Below are 16,494 nucleotides of genomic sequence, written 5' to 3'. Positions count from 1 at the left end.
AGTTGCAATGAAGAAGGAAACAAGAAGTTGCAAGACAGTAGGAGATTCAGTGATGGTGGATTCTGAAAGGCGGTAGAGGATAAGCAGTTTTTTTAAAAGAAGAGAGGTTGGTTATCCTGGTATCTACTCTGGAATGTAAGGAATAGAGGGGTATTAAAGGCTAGAATATAATAACGTAGTCAAAATGAGAAGAAATGAAGGTTTATTTGGGTAAAGAAAAATATGCAATATGGAATAGATAAGTACCATTAGGGAGGGCTATGATTATAAATAGATAAGTGCAAAGTAGTATGGGAGGGAGAAAGATAGTTGGGAATGGGGCTAAAAATTAAATAGAGATAGAGAAGTAGGAAACCAGAAACAGAAGTGTATGCATAGAAATAGTGAGTGCAGATCAGAGTGTGTGATATACCTTTAAGAAGCATTCTAGCCAGTATGTATGTGCATATAAGTACTGAGCATGTGCAAGTAGGAGTGCCATTTTGAATGAGCAGCCAGAGTGAGAGCATGCATGTATGTAGTCAGTTAGTTTAAGTTTAATGTTCCTGCATCCATCCTGATGTGTTTGTATACAATAAACTACTTAAATAAACACCCAATTCTCAACATCTTATTAATGTACACAAGAAGAGTGACATGGTGTCAGAGTGGGATCCAGAGTCACAGCCATGAGGCAACCAGTTAAAACTGGAGGAATATACAGGAATGGATCATCCCAACTGCTTAAATGACTTACAAAACAGGCCGGAAACAAATTCCAGGTACTAAAACTAGCTTAAATGATTTCTTTCACTATAAATATAAAGCAAAGCACTCAGAATGCTCAAAACGAATTTCTTATTAAACAAAATGTCCGGAACTGTGACATATTGAAAAAAATATTCGAAATAATTACAAAAATATTTGAAGCAATATCCAAATTGCATAAAATGTACAAAAATGGAAAACGACCATATTTTTTCACTATGTACTACTTTGTCATATTAACTAAAGCTGTTCAAAGTATCCGAAGTGTGCAAAATGTTTGCAAGTGTGTGTAGTATTACAGTGCAATTATTTCACAAAATACAGTTATTTCAAAATATACTTTGCAAAATACAGTCTTTTGAAGAGCTTATTGTACATTTGACAATTATTACAAGTACCTGGTGTGTGCATGTTCGTACATATTTACAAGGGCCAAGATTGCATTGTATTTTACTATAATCTGTGGCATGGCAGAAGGTTTTCGCAGCCCTGCACTGCTTGTGTTTGATAACAATATTGCAGAAAATTGGAGAGTGATTGAGCAGGAATTTGATATTTCCATGCAGGCTGCTTTTTCTAACAAAGACACGTACAAAAGCATTTATTCTGCTTAATTTAGCTGGTTCAGAGGCCATTGAAAGAGAGCATTCATTTGTGTATGCACCTACTGTTTTTGCAGGGAGGGGGAAGACTGCCATATCGTGGTACTGGCTGAAACACGGGAAGATCCTGAGTGCTTAAAATGCAAATTTCAAGAAATGTGTAAGCCTGAAATTAATATTACAATGGAAAGGTACTTATTTTACACAAGGGATCAAAAACCTAGTGAAACTTTTTCAGCATATATAACTGATGATAAATAAGGCTAAAATATGCAGAGTTTGTGATTTGAGAGATGAGCTGATATAGGACAGGCTTGTGTGTGGTATTAATAATGACACAATAAGGACAATTTTGCTTCAAGACAGTGATTTGATGTCAAATAAGGCCATTGAGATTTGTCAGATATACAAGGTTACAGAGAGACACAAGTATGCTTACAAATGAGAAAGCAAGCCTTCCAGTACCTTCCAAAGCTAATGTTGATAGTATGCAGCACGTGGTTAAAAGAAAAAGGCCCAAGCACATGGCAGCTACTGCAGGTCCTGTAACAGTCCCTGGAAACCCTGAGTCTTTCCAGCAAATTTCAGGACATGCTCAGTGAAGCATAAGGATGAGTCAGCAAAGTCAAAACATGTGCCCCCACCCAACTTCTTAGTTAGCTGTCGTAATTGTGGTGGTAATCATGAACCCAAACAAGAAACGTGTTTAGCTTTTATTCAGCAGTGTCATTCTTGCAATAAGTGGAATCATTTCAAAAGGTTTTGTAAATCAAATAAGGCACATTCTTTTATTAAAAGAGAGCATTCAAAGAGGCAGGTTGATCAATTAGAAACCGTGACCCTACTTTTTATGTTGATGGTGTGTCTGTGCATGGTGAAACAGTCACTTCAGTAGATTTGTTGGCAAAGGATGAAATCTTTTGTACTGTTTGAATTAGTGGGAGTCCCATGGAGCTCAAAGTAGATATTGGCTCAAAGTACAATGTTATGTCAGCAGAAATGTTTGTGAGAGTAAAAGCTACAGAACAACTTGCTTTAACAAAGTGTGCACAGCTTGTTTTTTATGATAGAGGATATTCAAACCGGAGGCTCAGTAGTGCTTTCATGTTACTCTGCTGGGAACAGCTATGACTTGCAATTTTGCACAGTTAAGAGACATGTAGAGTCATTATTAGGCTTTGGAGACAGTTTGAAAATGGGACTACTTTCATTTAATAAAAAAGTCAACCATGTAAGCCAGAATGACAACAGCTCAAATTTCGCCCAAACTATTTTTTGAGTATGCTGATATTTTTGCAGACAAACTAGGCAAACTACCTGTTGTATACTCCATGAAGTTAGACCCAGAGATCAGCCCAGTTATCAGACCAGCACAGAAAGATCCAGTAGCTTTGCAGAACAGAGTCAAAGCAGAGTTAGACAGAATGGAGCAGCTATGAGTTTGTGTCTTTCGGTTTTTCCTGGTTAGAGGTCGCCACAGCGGAACTCCGGTTCGCTAATGATTGGCAGTTGATTTTTACGTACCGGCTTGCCAGGCCTGATGCATAACCTTCAACGAAGATACGCCCATTCATGCATGTCTCCATGCAGAAGACGTTCTAGCTGAGAATCGAACCAGACAGGGTCTTACTGTGAGGCAACAACGCTACCGCAGCACCACCACCATGGTCCAATGGAGCAGCTATGAGTAATTTGCCCAATAGAAGAACCTACTGAATGGGTATCTTCCATGGTAGTAGCTCATACGAAAAGCTCAGATGATATCAGGATATGTATCGATCCAAGAGATTTGAACAAAGCATTAAAAAAGCCTCATAATCCAGTGTGCACAGTAGAAGAGGTTGCTGCTCTCATGCCAAGTGCCACTGTTTTTTCTGTCTTAGATGCAAAGAGTTCATTTTGGCAAATTTTGCTTGACCAAAAATCTTCATTACTAACCACATTCAGTACACCATTTGGAAGATATAGATTTCCGAGAATGCTATTTTGGATAAACTCTGCCAGTGAAGTCTTTCAGCGTGCGATGGAGCAATTTTTTTTGGGCTATCCATGTGCAGTTATAGTAGATGATATTCTAGTAGGAGCCAGTGATGAAGTTGAACATGACAGAAACCTAAAGCAAGTTCTTGGAAAGAACACATGAAGTGAATCTTAAGCTGAATCCTCAGAAGTGAAAATTCAGGGTATGAGAAGTAACTTATCTTGGTCACTTGTTTACTAGTTCTGGCTTACGACCAGATCCTTCCAAGCAAACAGCAATTCTCGAGATGTCAGCTCCAGACAATGTTCAAGCCCTACAGGGTTTTCTTGGCATGATCAACTATCTAGGCAAGTTCATTCCAGATTTAAGCCAACTTTCAGCACTGCTAAGAGAGCTGACACACAAAGATGTTATTTGGTCATGGTCAGAACAGCACCAAAGAGTATTTGATGTCCTATAACAGAAAATTGCTAGTCCACCAACTCTCAGCTACTATGATGTTCACAAACCAATTACTCTTTCCTGTGATGCTTTTAAGTTTGTTCTAGATGCAGTCACTCTTCAAGAGGGTAGACCAGAAGCCTATGCTTTGAGAACTCTTACCCAAACCAAGATGCAGTATGCCCAGATTGAGAAAGAGATTTTGGCAATTGTGTTTGCATGTTTGAAGTTCTATGATTATACTTATGGTCGACCTATCCAGATCAAAACTGATCACCAACCTTTAGTCACTATTTTGAGAAATCCTATGCATACTGCTCCAGCCATATTACAACGTATTATGCTCAAATTGCAGAAGTACAAGTTCAAGCTTGTTTACATGAAAGGCAAACTTCTTTATCTTGCTGATACTTTATCCAGATCACTCAGGAAAACTACAGACCAGCATAACAATGAATGATTTTGAGGTCATGGAAGTGTGAATTTTTCTTCCACATGTGTTGATGAGCTCAGAACTCATACAGCTTCAGATCCAATTCTCCAGAAGCTAAACCTCTTTATCAGTCAAGGATGGCCTTCAAAGTAATCTTGTTTACCAGTAGAAGTGCAGCAGTATTTTCCATACAGAGATGAGATTTTGTCAGACAATGGTATCATCAAGAAAGGCCCTAAAGTGATTGTTCCAAAATCCTTGCAACAACAGTACATTAAGATTTTGCATCGTGGCCACCCAGGAACTGATTCTACGAAAATAAGGGTGAGAGGACTAGTATTTTGGCTTTCTATATCAAGAGATATCTAAAAAGTACTTTCATCTTGTTCAGTTTGTAATAACTGCATTAACAAAAAAATCCACTTCAGTTAAGCCAGATTCCTGAACTACCTTGGTCGACAGTAGCCATGGATATCTTTGAGTGGAATGGTCAACATTACTTAGTGTTAGTAGACTTTTATTTAGATTGGTTCGAGATTGACCTACTTCCCAACCTAACTTCCAGTATTGTCATTACTAAGTTGAAGAGACATTTTTCTGTCCACAGTAGTCCGCACAGAGTTATCTCTGACAATGGTGCACAGTTTACAAGTCACCAGTTCAAGAAATTTGCTGAAATGTGGGACTTTGTTTATATTATGAGTAGTCCTAAATACCCTCAGTTTAATGGCTTAGCTGAATGCGCAGTTCAAAGTGCAAAACAGCTGTTAGAGAAATCCAGATGTGATAATACCGATGTTTTTCTAAACTTTTTAAATCTCAGAACCATTCCTAATGATAATCATATTGGTTAACCAGTCCAGAGACTTATGTCGAGACAAACCAGAACCACATTACCCATCAGCAGTAATTTTTTGGTGCCATGTGCTAAGAACAATGAAGCAGTAAAAGCCCAACTGTTGAAGAAGCATTTGTTCCAGAAGTCTTATTATGATAAAACCAGCAAACTGCTCTGTTCTATAAAAAAGAAGGGATAGTGTGGATGCAGATAGCAAAAGCTTTTGATTGCATCAGATTTGTGAAAAGTTTGTGTCAGTAGCTGAGACTGTACATTGTGGAATCACAAGGAATGGAATTCAGGCAAAATCAGAAGCATTTGTTACCAGTGTCTGAACCAGTGTTACAGCATCTTCCATGTGACAAAGACTCTAGTTCTGAGTGACTTGCTCACAGTTCCTGTTCCAGAGGACATTCCATCAGCAATCCCTGTTCCTGAGAAAATCTCTGAGAGTCCACAAGCAGAACACTCCCCAGTGACTGTGTTTGTTGCTTAACCCAGTCCTAACTATAATGTCATGAGATCAGGTTGCATCTCGAAACCTAGTTCCAGATGCACGGCAACGTGGACATGACTGTTGTTTTTCTTTATTAGTGTCTGTATAATTGCATGACTATTAAAATGTCATTGTTCATATGAGACAGCTCAGTAAAGAGGGAGGATGTAGAACAGAGTTTGTGATATACCTTTAAGAGGCATTCTAGTCAGTGGGCATGTGCATATAAGTACTGAGCATGTGCAAGCAAGAGAGCCATTTTGAGTGAGCAGCCAGAGTGAGAGCATGCATATATGCAGTCAGTCAGTTAGTTACATAGTTTGTTTAAGTTCAATATCCCTGCCATTATCCTGATGTGTTTGTATACAATTAACTACTTAAACACCCAAGCCTCAACATCATCTTAACAAACACAATGAGGTAATTTGGGGAGTGTTTTGGAATGATACTCCCCTTTTTACTGGCTTTAGTCTAGAATCCCATATAAATAAAAAAATCACTTCTAACAGTTGTTTCTCCTATGTTTTTGGAATCATAAACACACTTGACAAATAAGCTATTTTACCCTTCAATACTGAATATATCAAATTAATTTTTTAGTAAACCAATCTATGTTTTCCATAAAAAAAACATTTATTTTATTTCTTTCAATAATGATTCCCATTGTGTTTTGCATACTTCCGTTCCAAACTCTATACCTAATACAACAAAATATTTAATTGTAAATTGAATATATGGTACTTTTGCTGTCTCTCCCATTCATAGGTTCATAGGTAGGTACTAGGCTATCTGCCCAAGGGCCTAAGTAAGCCTAGCCAAAAAGGTTGCCTGGCTTACACCACGCACAGAAGTTATTTTCCTGTGCCTTTGTTGAGCAGAGCTACTGAAGTGATCCCCGGGGTGTATTTCCTATTTCCCATCCACTTATCAAAATTTTTCTTGATGAGTGCTAATGAGGAACTTTGCTTGACATAGATGGGTAGCTTGTTCCAGAGGATGGGAAGTCTCTGGGATAGGAATCTATCCCTCCAGCATGTCCTGTTTATTGTGGTGAACAAGGTTTAGGTCCCTAGAGCGTGTAGCTCGGAGGGATTGGAATTTCTTTAGGTGTAGCATGTCCAACAGCTCTGGGTTTGACATAGCTTTATATGTTAGGCAGAGATCACCTCAGAGTAGGCGATATGCTATGGAGTAAAGTTGGAGTTTTTTGAGACAGTCAGTGTAGGGCATCTGTTTGAGGCCAGTAATCCTCTTTGTGAGGTACTTCTATGGCCTTTCCAGCTGCTGCAGATGTTTTGTGAGGTACATTCCAAAAGGGGCATTGTACTCTGTAATGGGTCTAATGAGTGTCAAGTTGAGGGGAACAATGACCTCTTTTTTCCTAGATGAGAACCCTTTTGTGATGAGGTGTGCTATTTAGAAGGATGTCCTGACTACTGTGGCAATGTGATTATCAAAGGAGAGACTACTGTCCACCTGGGTCCCCAGGTCTCTTATCACACATTCAACGTTAAGTAGACTGCCGCCTATGTGGTAGTTCATGGGTACAGAGTTTTTACCAAAGGGGATGACAACGCAATTTTTGGCATTGAGCTTGATGTCATGGCTCTGACACCAGGCATCTGTCTCAGTGAGGCTCTACTGTATACTGTAGGATGTCCACATCATTTGGGACTCAACTATGGCTCCTAGTTTGCAGTCATCTGAAAACTTTGTTAGCCAAAGGGCTTCTGTGTTTGCCTGTACTTCAGAGAAGTAGATACCAAACAGGAGAGGTCCCAGGACTGAACCCTGTGGTACTCCACTTGTCACTGGTTTGAAGTCAGATTTGGAGTCTGCAACTTTTACAGTGTGGGTTCCTTTCAGTGAGCCAATTGTCAACCCATCTTGCGATGTAGGGATTTATACCTAGTTTAGCAAGTTTAGCTATAATTCCAGAATGGGGGCTGGTGTTGAAAGCCTTGGCGAGGTCAAGATAGGCTATGTGAACCACCTTACCCTCGTTTACAGCTTTAGTGACTGCCTCAAAGAACTTGATCAGGTTCAGGAGGCATGATCTGCCTTTCACAAACCCGAACTGGGTGGGGACCAGAGTTTGGAGGTTACCAGTGTCTTTGGTTATGAGTTCCATGATGATACGTTCCATGGCCTTACAGACCAGGCTTGTCAGGCTAATAGGGCAATAGTTCCCAGGATCAGTGGTGGCTCCCCCTTTGTGGAGTGGGATAACTGTTGCTGTGTGCCATTCAGTGGGCACAAAGCCTGATATGAGACAATGATTGAACATGGTGCTTAGGTGGTGAGCCAGTTCGTTCTGAAGTTCATGTAAAATGCAGCCTGGGATGTTGTCCGGTCCCATGGTTGCTGTGTTTTTGGCTTTAGAGAGTGCAGCTTTTACCTGCATAGTTGTGATTACAGGGACTCTGCATTCTTCCTGTATAGATATGGGCCCTTTAGGAGGTGAGAGGGGGGTAAAGTTAGCACTGAACCTATCTGGCAGGATGTTGGCAATATCAGTTGGTTCTGTAATTTTCATGCCATTGTGCTGTAACTCAGAGCAGGTTTGGGTTTTGCCATTGAGATTCTTGACATAGCTATAGAATGCTTTGTGGTTGTCCCCAGAATCAGTGCTGATTATTTTTTTGTAGCTAGCTTTGGAGGATCTTACAAGGGATCTCAGCTTCTTACTGAGGCTGACCAGGGGAAATCCTCCACTCATGGGATTTTACTCTCTTTTGCAACAGTTTCTTCCTTCTGTTGTAGAGTTTGTTTATGGCAGGCGACCACCAGATTGGCTTCCATTTTTTGGAGGATAGCATCTTGGTTCTGTTTGGGATAGCACGATCCATGTACTCGTGTAAGTGCTTACAGACTGCATCTGTGTAGGATTCAGCAGTCATAACTGTATTGTCCATCTGCATGGTCTTAAGAAGCATGAAGTTGGCTTTGGAGAAAGTTTTTACCATGATTTCCTTAATGGGGGGTGGGGGTAGGATGTCGATAGCTAGGGTGATTAGCTTATGGTTGGATCTGACCAACAAGGAGTTGACTTCAGGTGTGGAACACCGGTCACTCATGATGGTAATGACTAGGTCTAGGATATTGTTGCCCCTGGTGGAGGTATGGATAAAGTGATCCAGGGCATTGGAATTTATGAATTCCATAAAGCGTTGAGTGAAGGAGTTGGTACATGAGTAGTTTTCCCAGTTAATGGTGGGGTAGTTGAAATCACCCATTATTAGGGTGTTTGGTTGAACCATACTATTTTCCAGTATGTCAAGAAAAGAGGTGTGGGAATCCTGGGGCATGGTGGGGGATCTGTAGCAAGCTACAATTTGGATTGCAGTTTTGCCTAGAGTTAGTTGCACTGGATAACCTCGGATACATTATGCTGAGCAACTAGCCTGGAGGTGTGGATATCCTTAATGAATTTGGACACACCTCTGCCTTTGGTGTTCAGGTGGCCGAAAAGTGTGGTATGAGTTATAGCCTGGTAATGCAGGGGTGCTCTCTAGAGCCTTGAACCAGGTCTCAGTCACTGCACGGATTTTGATGTTCTCCATTTTAAGGAGTGCCTCGAGGGAGTGCATTTTGAGGTTTAGACTTCTAGCATTGAGTAGCATTACCCTCAGTTTTTGCTTGCCTGTTCCTGTTATGGTGGTGAATTTGTCATTTGAACTGTGCCTAAAAAAAGCACTATAGGGGCAGCAAGAGCCTTAGCCAGTATCCGGAATCCCAGGGATGACAGGTGCAGGCCATCTCTGGCAAACCATCATGGTCTGTCGACCATGTCGTCCCAGGCAGACAGATACTGGATCCCCTTAGAATGTCACCAGAAGCTTAGCCAATTGCTGAAGTCAATCATTTTGTTCTTGTACTGTGGTATCATTCCGGGCGATAGCAGGATGATACTCAAGGCTAGGGTCATACCTGCCTGGGCTACAAGATCAGAGAGCTCTTCCATGTCTCTTTTCATGTAGTCCAGGGAGGTACGTCTCAGGTCATTCACACCAACATGGACAATGACAGAGTCATATTTGTACCTGAGTGAGTGGGTTATGTGGCGAATCCTGGCACCCGACAGGCAGCTGACAGTAACCTTCTCCTTGTTTAGTCTGGTGAGTGGGACATCAGTTTGCCTGACTATAGAGTTACCTATGACTAGTGTGTTGGGTACGTTGTTTTGCCTTATGGGCTGTGGTTGAGTAGCACACTGAGTCTGTGGACTATGTGCCATTTGGGTTGTGTTGGGTGGTGGAGGTTGCTTGCATTTTTGCTTTGGAGGTCTCTGTTGCTTGAGCAGATTATTATTGAGAGCCTCCGCAAATGTTTTTGTGATTCTATGTGTGGATGTTGGTGGTGTAGGTTTAGTGGGACTGTGTGATGAGTGTGGTGTGGTGTAAGTGTTTACCTTCTCTTCTTGACTGTCAAGTTCAGTCTTTGTTGGAGAGAGCTTTACCTCCAGTTTGGCTAGATAAGTGCATCTCTCACAGGTTGTGGTGTTGGGTGGTAGCAGGAGAGGGTTGTCTGTGTACATGTGGCAATTGCTACATTGCCCCAAGATGCCCAGATTCATCAGATAGACAGGAGAGAACACTGGGAGCTGACTCTTGGACATGCCTGAATAAAAAACTGCTTTCCTCTAGACAAGTGAGGAAAGTGAGTATAAGAGCTGTTTTTCTCTAAGCAAGTGAGGGAAGTAAGTACAAAAACTGTTTTCTTCTAGGTAAAGAGGTAGGCTGAGTGCTGTAGTAATTTGTAGCTTATTTAGTTCTAACAACAAGTTCTGAACAAGTGCTGAGCACGAATAAGCAAATTCAAGTGATAAAACTAAGATTCTGTACCTGGATCTTGTGGTAGATAGGCTACCTAGTGCTTGTCACTCCCACTTCTTCTTCTTCTTTCGGCTTATCACTCCCACTGATAAGCTAAAATGCTTCCCTCAAACACAGAAAGGCTTGGGGGGCTCAGAAGCTTACAAACAGTCCTGGATACAGCAAATCTGTATCTGGACTAGACTAGTTATAAGAAAGTAACAGCACAACAGAAACAGCAAACCAGGATCCAGAAGAACACAGCTTTATTGTCTTAACACTCTAGCGCCTCGGCCACTGTAAGCCTTCAAGGAGTAAAGTATCAGTAACAGAACACAGTATATATAATCACACAAATCAATCAATAAAACCATTATTCAATTAAATAATAAAATTACTCAATATGTGTTGATTAAATCACATTTTTCCAACAGCATTCTGTATTTAAACCTCTAGGTAATAAAGTGCCAAATTTTAAAATAAAAACAGTTTCATACTTTAAAAGTAATTTACCCACTACTGCATCATCAGATTCCCACTTTGCTACCTGCTGTAAAATAGTAGCTTTTAAACTATCACTGCTTCCTTTATGAAATTCACAAAAATGTTGAGCCAAAGGGCTCTCCATTTTTTTGTTACGTATGTCCCTAAGGTGTTCTAAAAGCCTCACTTTAAACATTCTTTTAGTTTGCCCAATGTAGAACTTATTACATCCACATGTAATTGCATAAACCACCCTATTAGTCCTACAATTATATGAACCATTTGAACAAAAATGTATATTATTAATATTTAAAAAAACTCTATGTACAAATGGACAAGCCTGGCATTTACCACATGGGAACGTACCTAAACTAGATGGTTGCAGTGATATTTTATTCCCTGGTTTAAAAAATTTTGTTCGTACAACCATATCCTTAATACTTTTACCTCTTTTATAAGAAAAAAATAATTTTTTCATTTTTAAATTTCTTAATTCATCAAAATTATCTAAAAACTCCCAAAAATGTCATATCTTATATTTTATCATATCACTACATACAAGCTTACAAACAGTCATGGCTACAGCAAATCTGTATCTGGTATAGACTAGTTACAGAAAAGGTGGGAAACAAATCAAACGCAGTCTTTTAAACCAGAAAGTTGAAAGAGATGGAAAAACTGGCCAAATGGCCAATAAACTACAATTTATGAGCCAGAAACCACTCTTGTGGTAGATAGGCTACCTCGTGCTTACCACTGCCACTGATAAGCTAGAAGGCTTCCCTCCAACACAGAAAGGCTTTGGGGGCTCAGAAGCTTACAAACAGTCCTGGATACAGCAAATCTCTATCTGGACTAGACTAGTTACAGGAAAGGCAGGAAACAAGCTTAGAAATTTTTTTTTGGAAAGTGGAGAGGGAGAAAGGAGAAACAGAAGATAATTCAAAATTAAGGACCTAAGTGGCTTGCACTTCACAAAGGTTCTCTCTGTATTAGGTAGAGTGAGCTAGTGACACTAGACTGGAATAGAGCTGGGATGGAGCTGAACAGATGGGACTGGTAGGAGTGTCTGAAGTCAAAATATGATCTCACTGTACTCGGTTGAGTGAGCAAATGAGATAGACCCAGGAGGAGTGTTCAAACACAAATTTACAGGAGGGGCAGGCAGTTCCAAAGCCACAAAGATTAATACCAAAACAAGAACACAGAGGGCGGACGGAAACTAATTGCAGAGACAGAGAGAGACCACAGTATTCTATGAAACAATTAAATAGAAAAATAAATAACTACAGAGAGACACAGATACAATATTCAATGAAACAATTAAATAGACAGAAAAATGAAATGCAGCGCAATCTTTAACACTGCAGGTTTGTATTTAACCAGGCTAGTAATGCAGTTGATTGTAGGTATGTAGCAAAAGCCAAACAACTCAGGTCTTTAATGTCATACCTAATCCGTTCAATCAATTACACAAAATATAGCTTCTTTCTTCCCTATGCTATTTTTAGTTATTTTAATACCAGCTGTGTCTGTCATTAACACTGGTATTTCTATAGCTCTATGCATAATACATTTTGTATTCTTCATTTTCACATTGACCTCTCTAACTACCACATTTATAACTAAAGCAAATAAAATGGGGCATCTTTGTCTTATGCCCTTCCCCATTTCTATTTCTTTACTTAACTATCCATTTACCAAAGGTCTTATCTTATTATTCTCATAGGCCAGGCGTCTGCAACCTTTACTATCAAAAGAGCCATTTTGGCCCCTCTCCCACGAAATAAAATTCATCGGGAGCCTCAAAACCTATTTGACCCCTAAAATGAAGATAACACAGCATATACTGTTTTATATATAGTTATTATCCTAAATATAAAAGAACTAAGTTTATAAGAGCAATATTGAAAATCCGTTCCCATGTTTGTTCCTTTGGTGGGATTGCTAGATCATTGTGTGTGTGTGTGTGTGTGTGTGTGTGTGTGTGTGTGTGTGTGTGTGTGTGTCATATCTCTCAACCTCTTAGAACAAAAAATCTGGACAAAGCCATAAACAGTGGGGCACAAAGGCCCAAAAATAGGGACACTTTTTAAATATTGCTCTTACAAACTTAAAAAGTTGATAGAATAACATTTTTTTGCATTAGCATGAATTTTCTGAAGGGTATGAAGTCTGAAAGCCAAATGTGTATTTTTTCTGACTTCAGCCCTCAATGATTTGCCAGAAAACCACAATTCTGTGAGAAAGAGACCAAAAATATGAGGCAAAAGTCAGGATATTCTGTGAAAATCTGCACAGTTGAGCAGTAAGTGTGTGTATGTGTGTGTGTGTGTGTGTGTGTGTGTGTGTGTGTGTGTGTGTGTGTGTGTGTGTGTGTGTGTGTATGTGTGTGTGTGCACAGTTGAGCGGTAAGTGTGTGTGTGTGTGTGTGTGTGTGTGTGTGTGTGTGTGTGTATGTGTGTGTGTGTGGAAAATAGATGTTAACAGAAACCATGTTATTCGAGCAAGTTTATAAGAGAAATATTTAAAGTCCATCCCTATTTTTGTTCCTGTGCTCCCCTTTATTTGTGACTCTGTCCAGAATTCTTGTGGTAAGACTTTGAGAGTTGTGGAAACCTTTCAGGAGATGCTCCTGCTTCCAGGGGATCGCTCAATCGCTCTTTGTGTGTGGACTGCATGGAAACAGAAATCATGTTATTCTAGCAAGTTTATAAGAGCAATATTTAAACTCCATCCCTATTTTTGTTCCTGTGCTCCCCTTTATTGTGACTCTGTCCAGAATTCTTGTGGTAAGACTTTGAGAGTTGTGGAAACCTTTCAGGAGATGTTCCTGCTTCCAGGGGATCACTCAATCGCTCTTTGTGTGGACTGCATGGAAACAGAAATCATGTTATTCTAGCAAGTTTATAAGAGCAATATTTAAAGTCCATTGCTCGATCGCTCTCAGAGTGAGTGTGTGTGTGTTGTGCGGTAGAGTGGCCATTAGTTTTCAAAGCTACATGGAGCCACTGCAGAGGGGTAGAAGAGCCAAATGCAGCTCAAGAGCCACAGGTTGCAGACCCCTGCCGTAGGCTGTCTTACAAACTTTCCTAATTTTATCACTAAAATTGTATCTTTTAGTTAAATCCCGTAACATCTCATGTTCAATTGAGTAAAAAGCTTTATTTCTATCGCCTAGCATACGTTTTAAATTCTGTCTTCTTTTCAGGGTATCATCTCATTTTCATGGGTATCTTGTAGTCTGTATCGTTTAACACTATTGATCTCCAATTCTTTATGTCTTCTTTTTCTCCTTTCTTCCACTACATAGTTCATTATGGTTAAAACCTTTATTTAACCCCTCATTTAAAACTTTTTGCCATCACCAATGCCAAAAAATGTATAGTCATCCCCTTTGGGAAAAACAAAGTACCCACAAATTATCACATAGACAGCAACCCACTGAGTACGGAAAAAGTAATCAGAGACCTAGGGACCCAAGTCGACAGCGACCTCTCATTTGACACCCACATTGCCAAAGTGGTTAGAAAAACATTCTACCTTGCACACCTCATCATGAAATGATTCACATCCAGATCCAAGGATGTCATTGTACCCCTATGTTCCTCCCTCATCAGACCCATGATTGAGTACAATGCCCCATTTGGTATGTACCTCACCCGGCATTTGCAACAGCTGGAGAGACCACAAAAGTACCTCACCAAGAGGATCAAGGGTCTCCAACATATGTCTTATTCTGCCAGACTAAAGAAACTTCAGCTCTATTCAGTAGCATACCACCTGCTCAGAGGTGATCTCTGCCTGACGTACAAGGCCATGTCAAATCAGGATCTGATGGACATACTCCACCTCAAAAAATCCAAATCCATCAGGACCATGAGAGCTAAAGACTTAAACCTCGGCACAAGTATGAATAGGACATGCTGGAGGGATAGATTCATAACCCAGAGGCTTCCCATGCTTTGGAACAAGATCCCAGTTCGTATTAGGCAGAGCCCCTCACTGACTCTCTTCAAGAGAAATCTTGATGAGTGGATGGGAGATCGTAAGTTTACCCCAGGGGTCACATCTGTGTCACTGCTAGACAGGGGCACAGTAAACTAATTCTATTATATAAGGGGACCTTCATTGTGTCACTACTAGACAGAGGCACAGTATTCTAAACTTATTCTGTACATTTTTGTACCATTTCATGGGGTGGCAAAAGCCACATCACTATGGCTAGGCTTACAAATGCCCCAGGGCAGATAGCCTAGTACTATACTATGAAACTATGAAACCCAAATTTTTATACACTTCATACGGACCTGCATCTGAGTCTAGGTTCAACTGTTTAAGTACTTTGTCTAATTCATACAAAGTAATTTATTTTTTGACTTTCTTATTCACTTGTTTTGAAAATGTCTTTACTTCCCATATTTTATTACATTTTCTACATTTCATCGTAAACATTTCTTCTGCATAATTTACAACAATTTCTGTAAACTCAGATTCTTACTTCTCATCATGTATTCTTCATTTCTATCATTACACTATTATTTTCTTTCACTATTTTACTTAAATAAGTCAATACTTCTTCCTTTTTCCCTTTTAGTAAATGTCTTTGTTTATACAATGAATCTTTATTTTTCATAATTGCTTTTATGTAACTCATTCTCTTTGTCACAATATTCTCCCTCATTCTTTTCTACATTTTAAGCAAATCTTTATATATTTTAGTATACATTTGTTTTTCCCATCTTTCGTATCTTAATCTGCTATTGGAAATAGCATCTCTTATATTTTCTTTTAAAAATAATCCACCATTCTGACCAATTAATGTAAAATTCCATCAGTAATATGGTCTCTCCATGATTATAAGATTAATGCCTTTCCTTTTTCATTTTATTCTTTCTCATTAATTATTTTATACCCTTTCCTATTTTAATATACCCTTTATTTTCAATTAATTTCAAACATATAGCCAGATGATCTGGAAACCCTGGTACAACTGAATCTCTTTCTGCTATGCTTAAACATTCAAATGTTATAAAATAATCAATCTCAGATTATAATCTCAGATTTTAATAGACCTGTTTTATACATCCACGCTTTTCTATTCCATATTACTAATTTACCACATTTCATAGATTCTTCCATTTTTCTTACACCATACATCTTTTCCTTTCTTTTTCCTCTTAAATCATAATTAAAGTCTCTTGTTATTAAAACATACATATTTACTATTATGTAATCTAACAGCTGTTGAAATAGATTTTCCCTTTCTTTGCAAATAACATATGCATGTATAGCTGTAAGTCTATAAACTTTTAATTGCTATTGTAAATCCACAATAGTAACTCTTCCCTTTTTAACTAATTTTACATCAAAAATCTTCACTACTTTTCTGCATAAAACTGCTATTCCTGAGCAAAGCTTATTTCCCAAATTCCATATTATCTCTACATCCCATATTTTATCTGTCTGTATGCTTTCTTCATTTGTTAGGAATATTCTTCTTCTTCTTTTGGCTGCTCCCATTAGGGGTCGCCACAGCAGATCACCTGTTTCCATTTCTTCCTGTCTTCTGCATCTTGCTCTGTCACACCACCCACCTGCATGTCCTCTCTTACCACATCCATAAACCTTATCTTAGGCCTTCCTCTTTTCCTGTTAC

Source organism: Protopterus annectens, chromosome 2.part1 (genome assembly GCF_019279795.1).
Source record: "Protopterus annectens isolate FY-2018-M chromosome 2.part1, PAN1.0, whole genome shotgun sequence".
NCBI lineage: Eukaryota > Metazoa > Chordata > Ceratodontiformes > Protopteridae > Protopterus > Protopterus annectens.
This window is presented reverse-complemented; position numbering follows the sequence as displayed.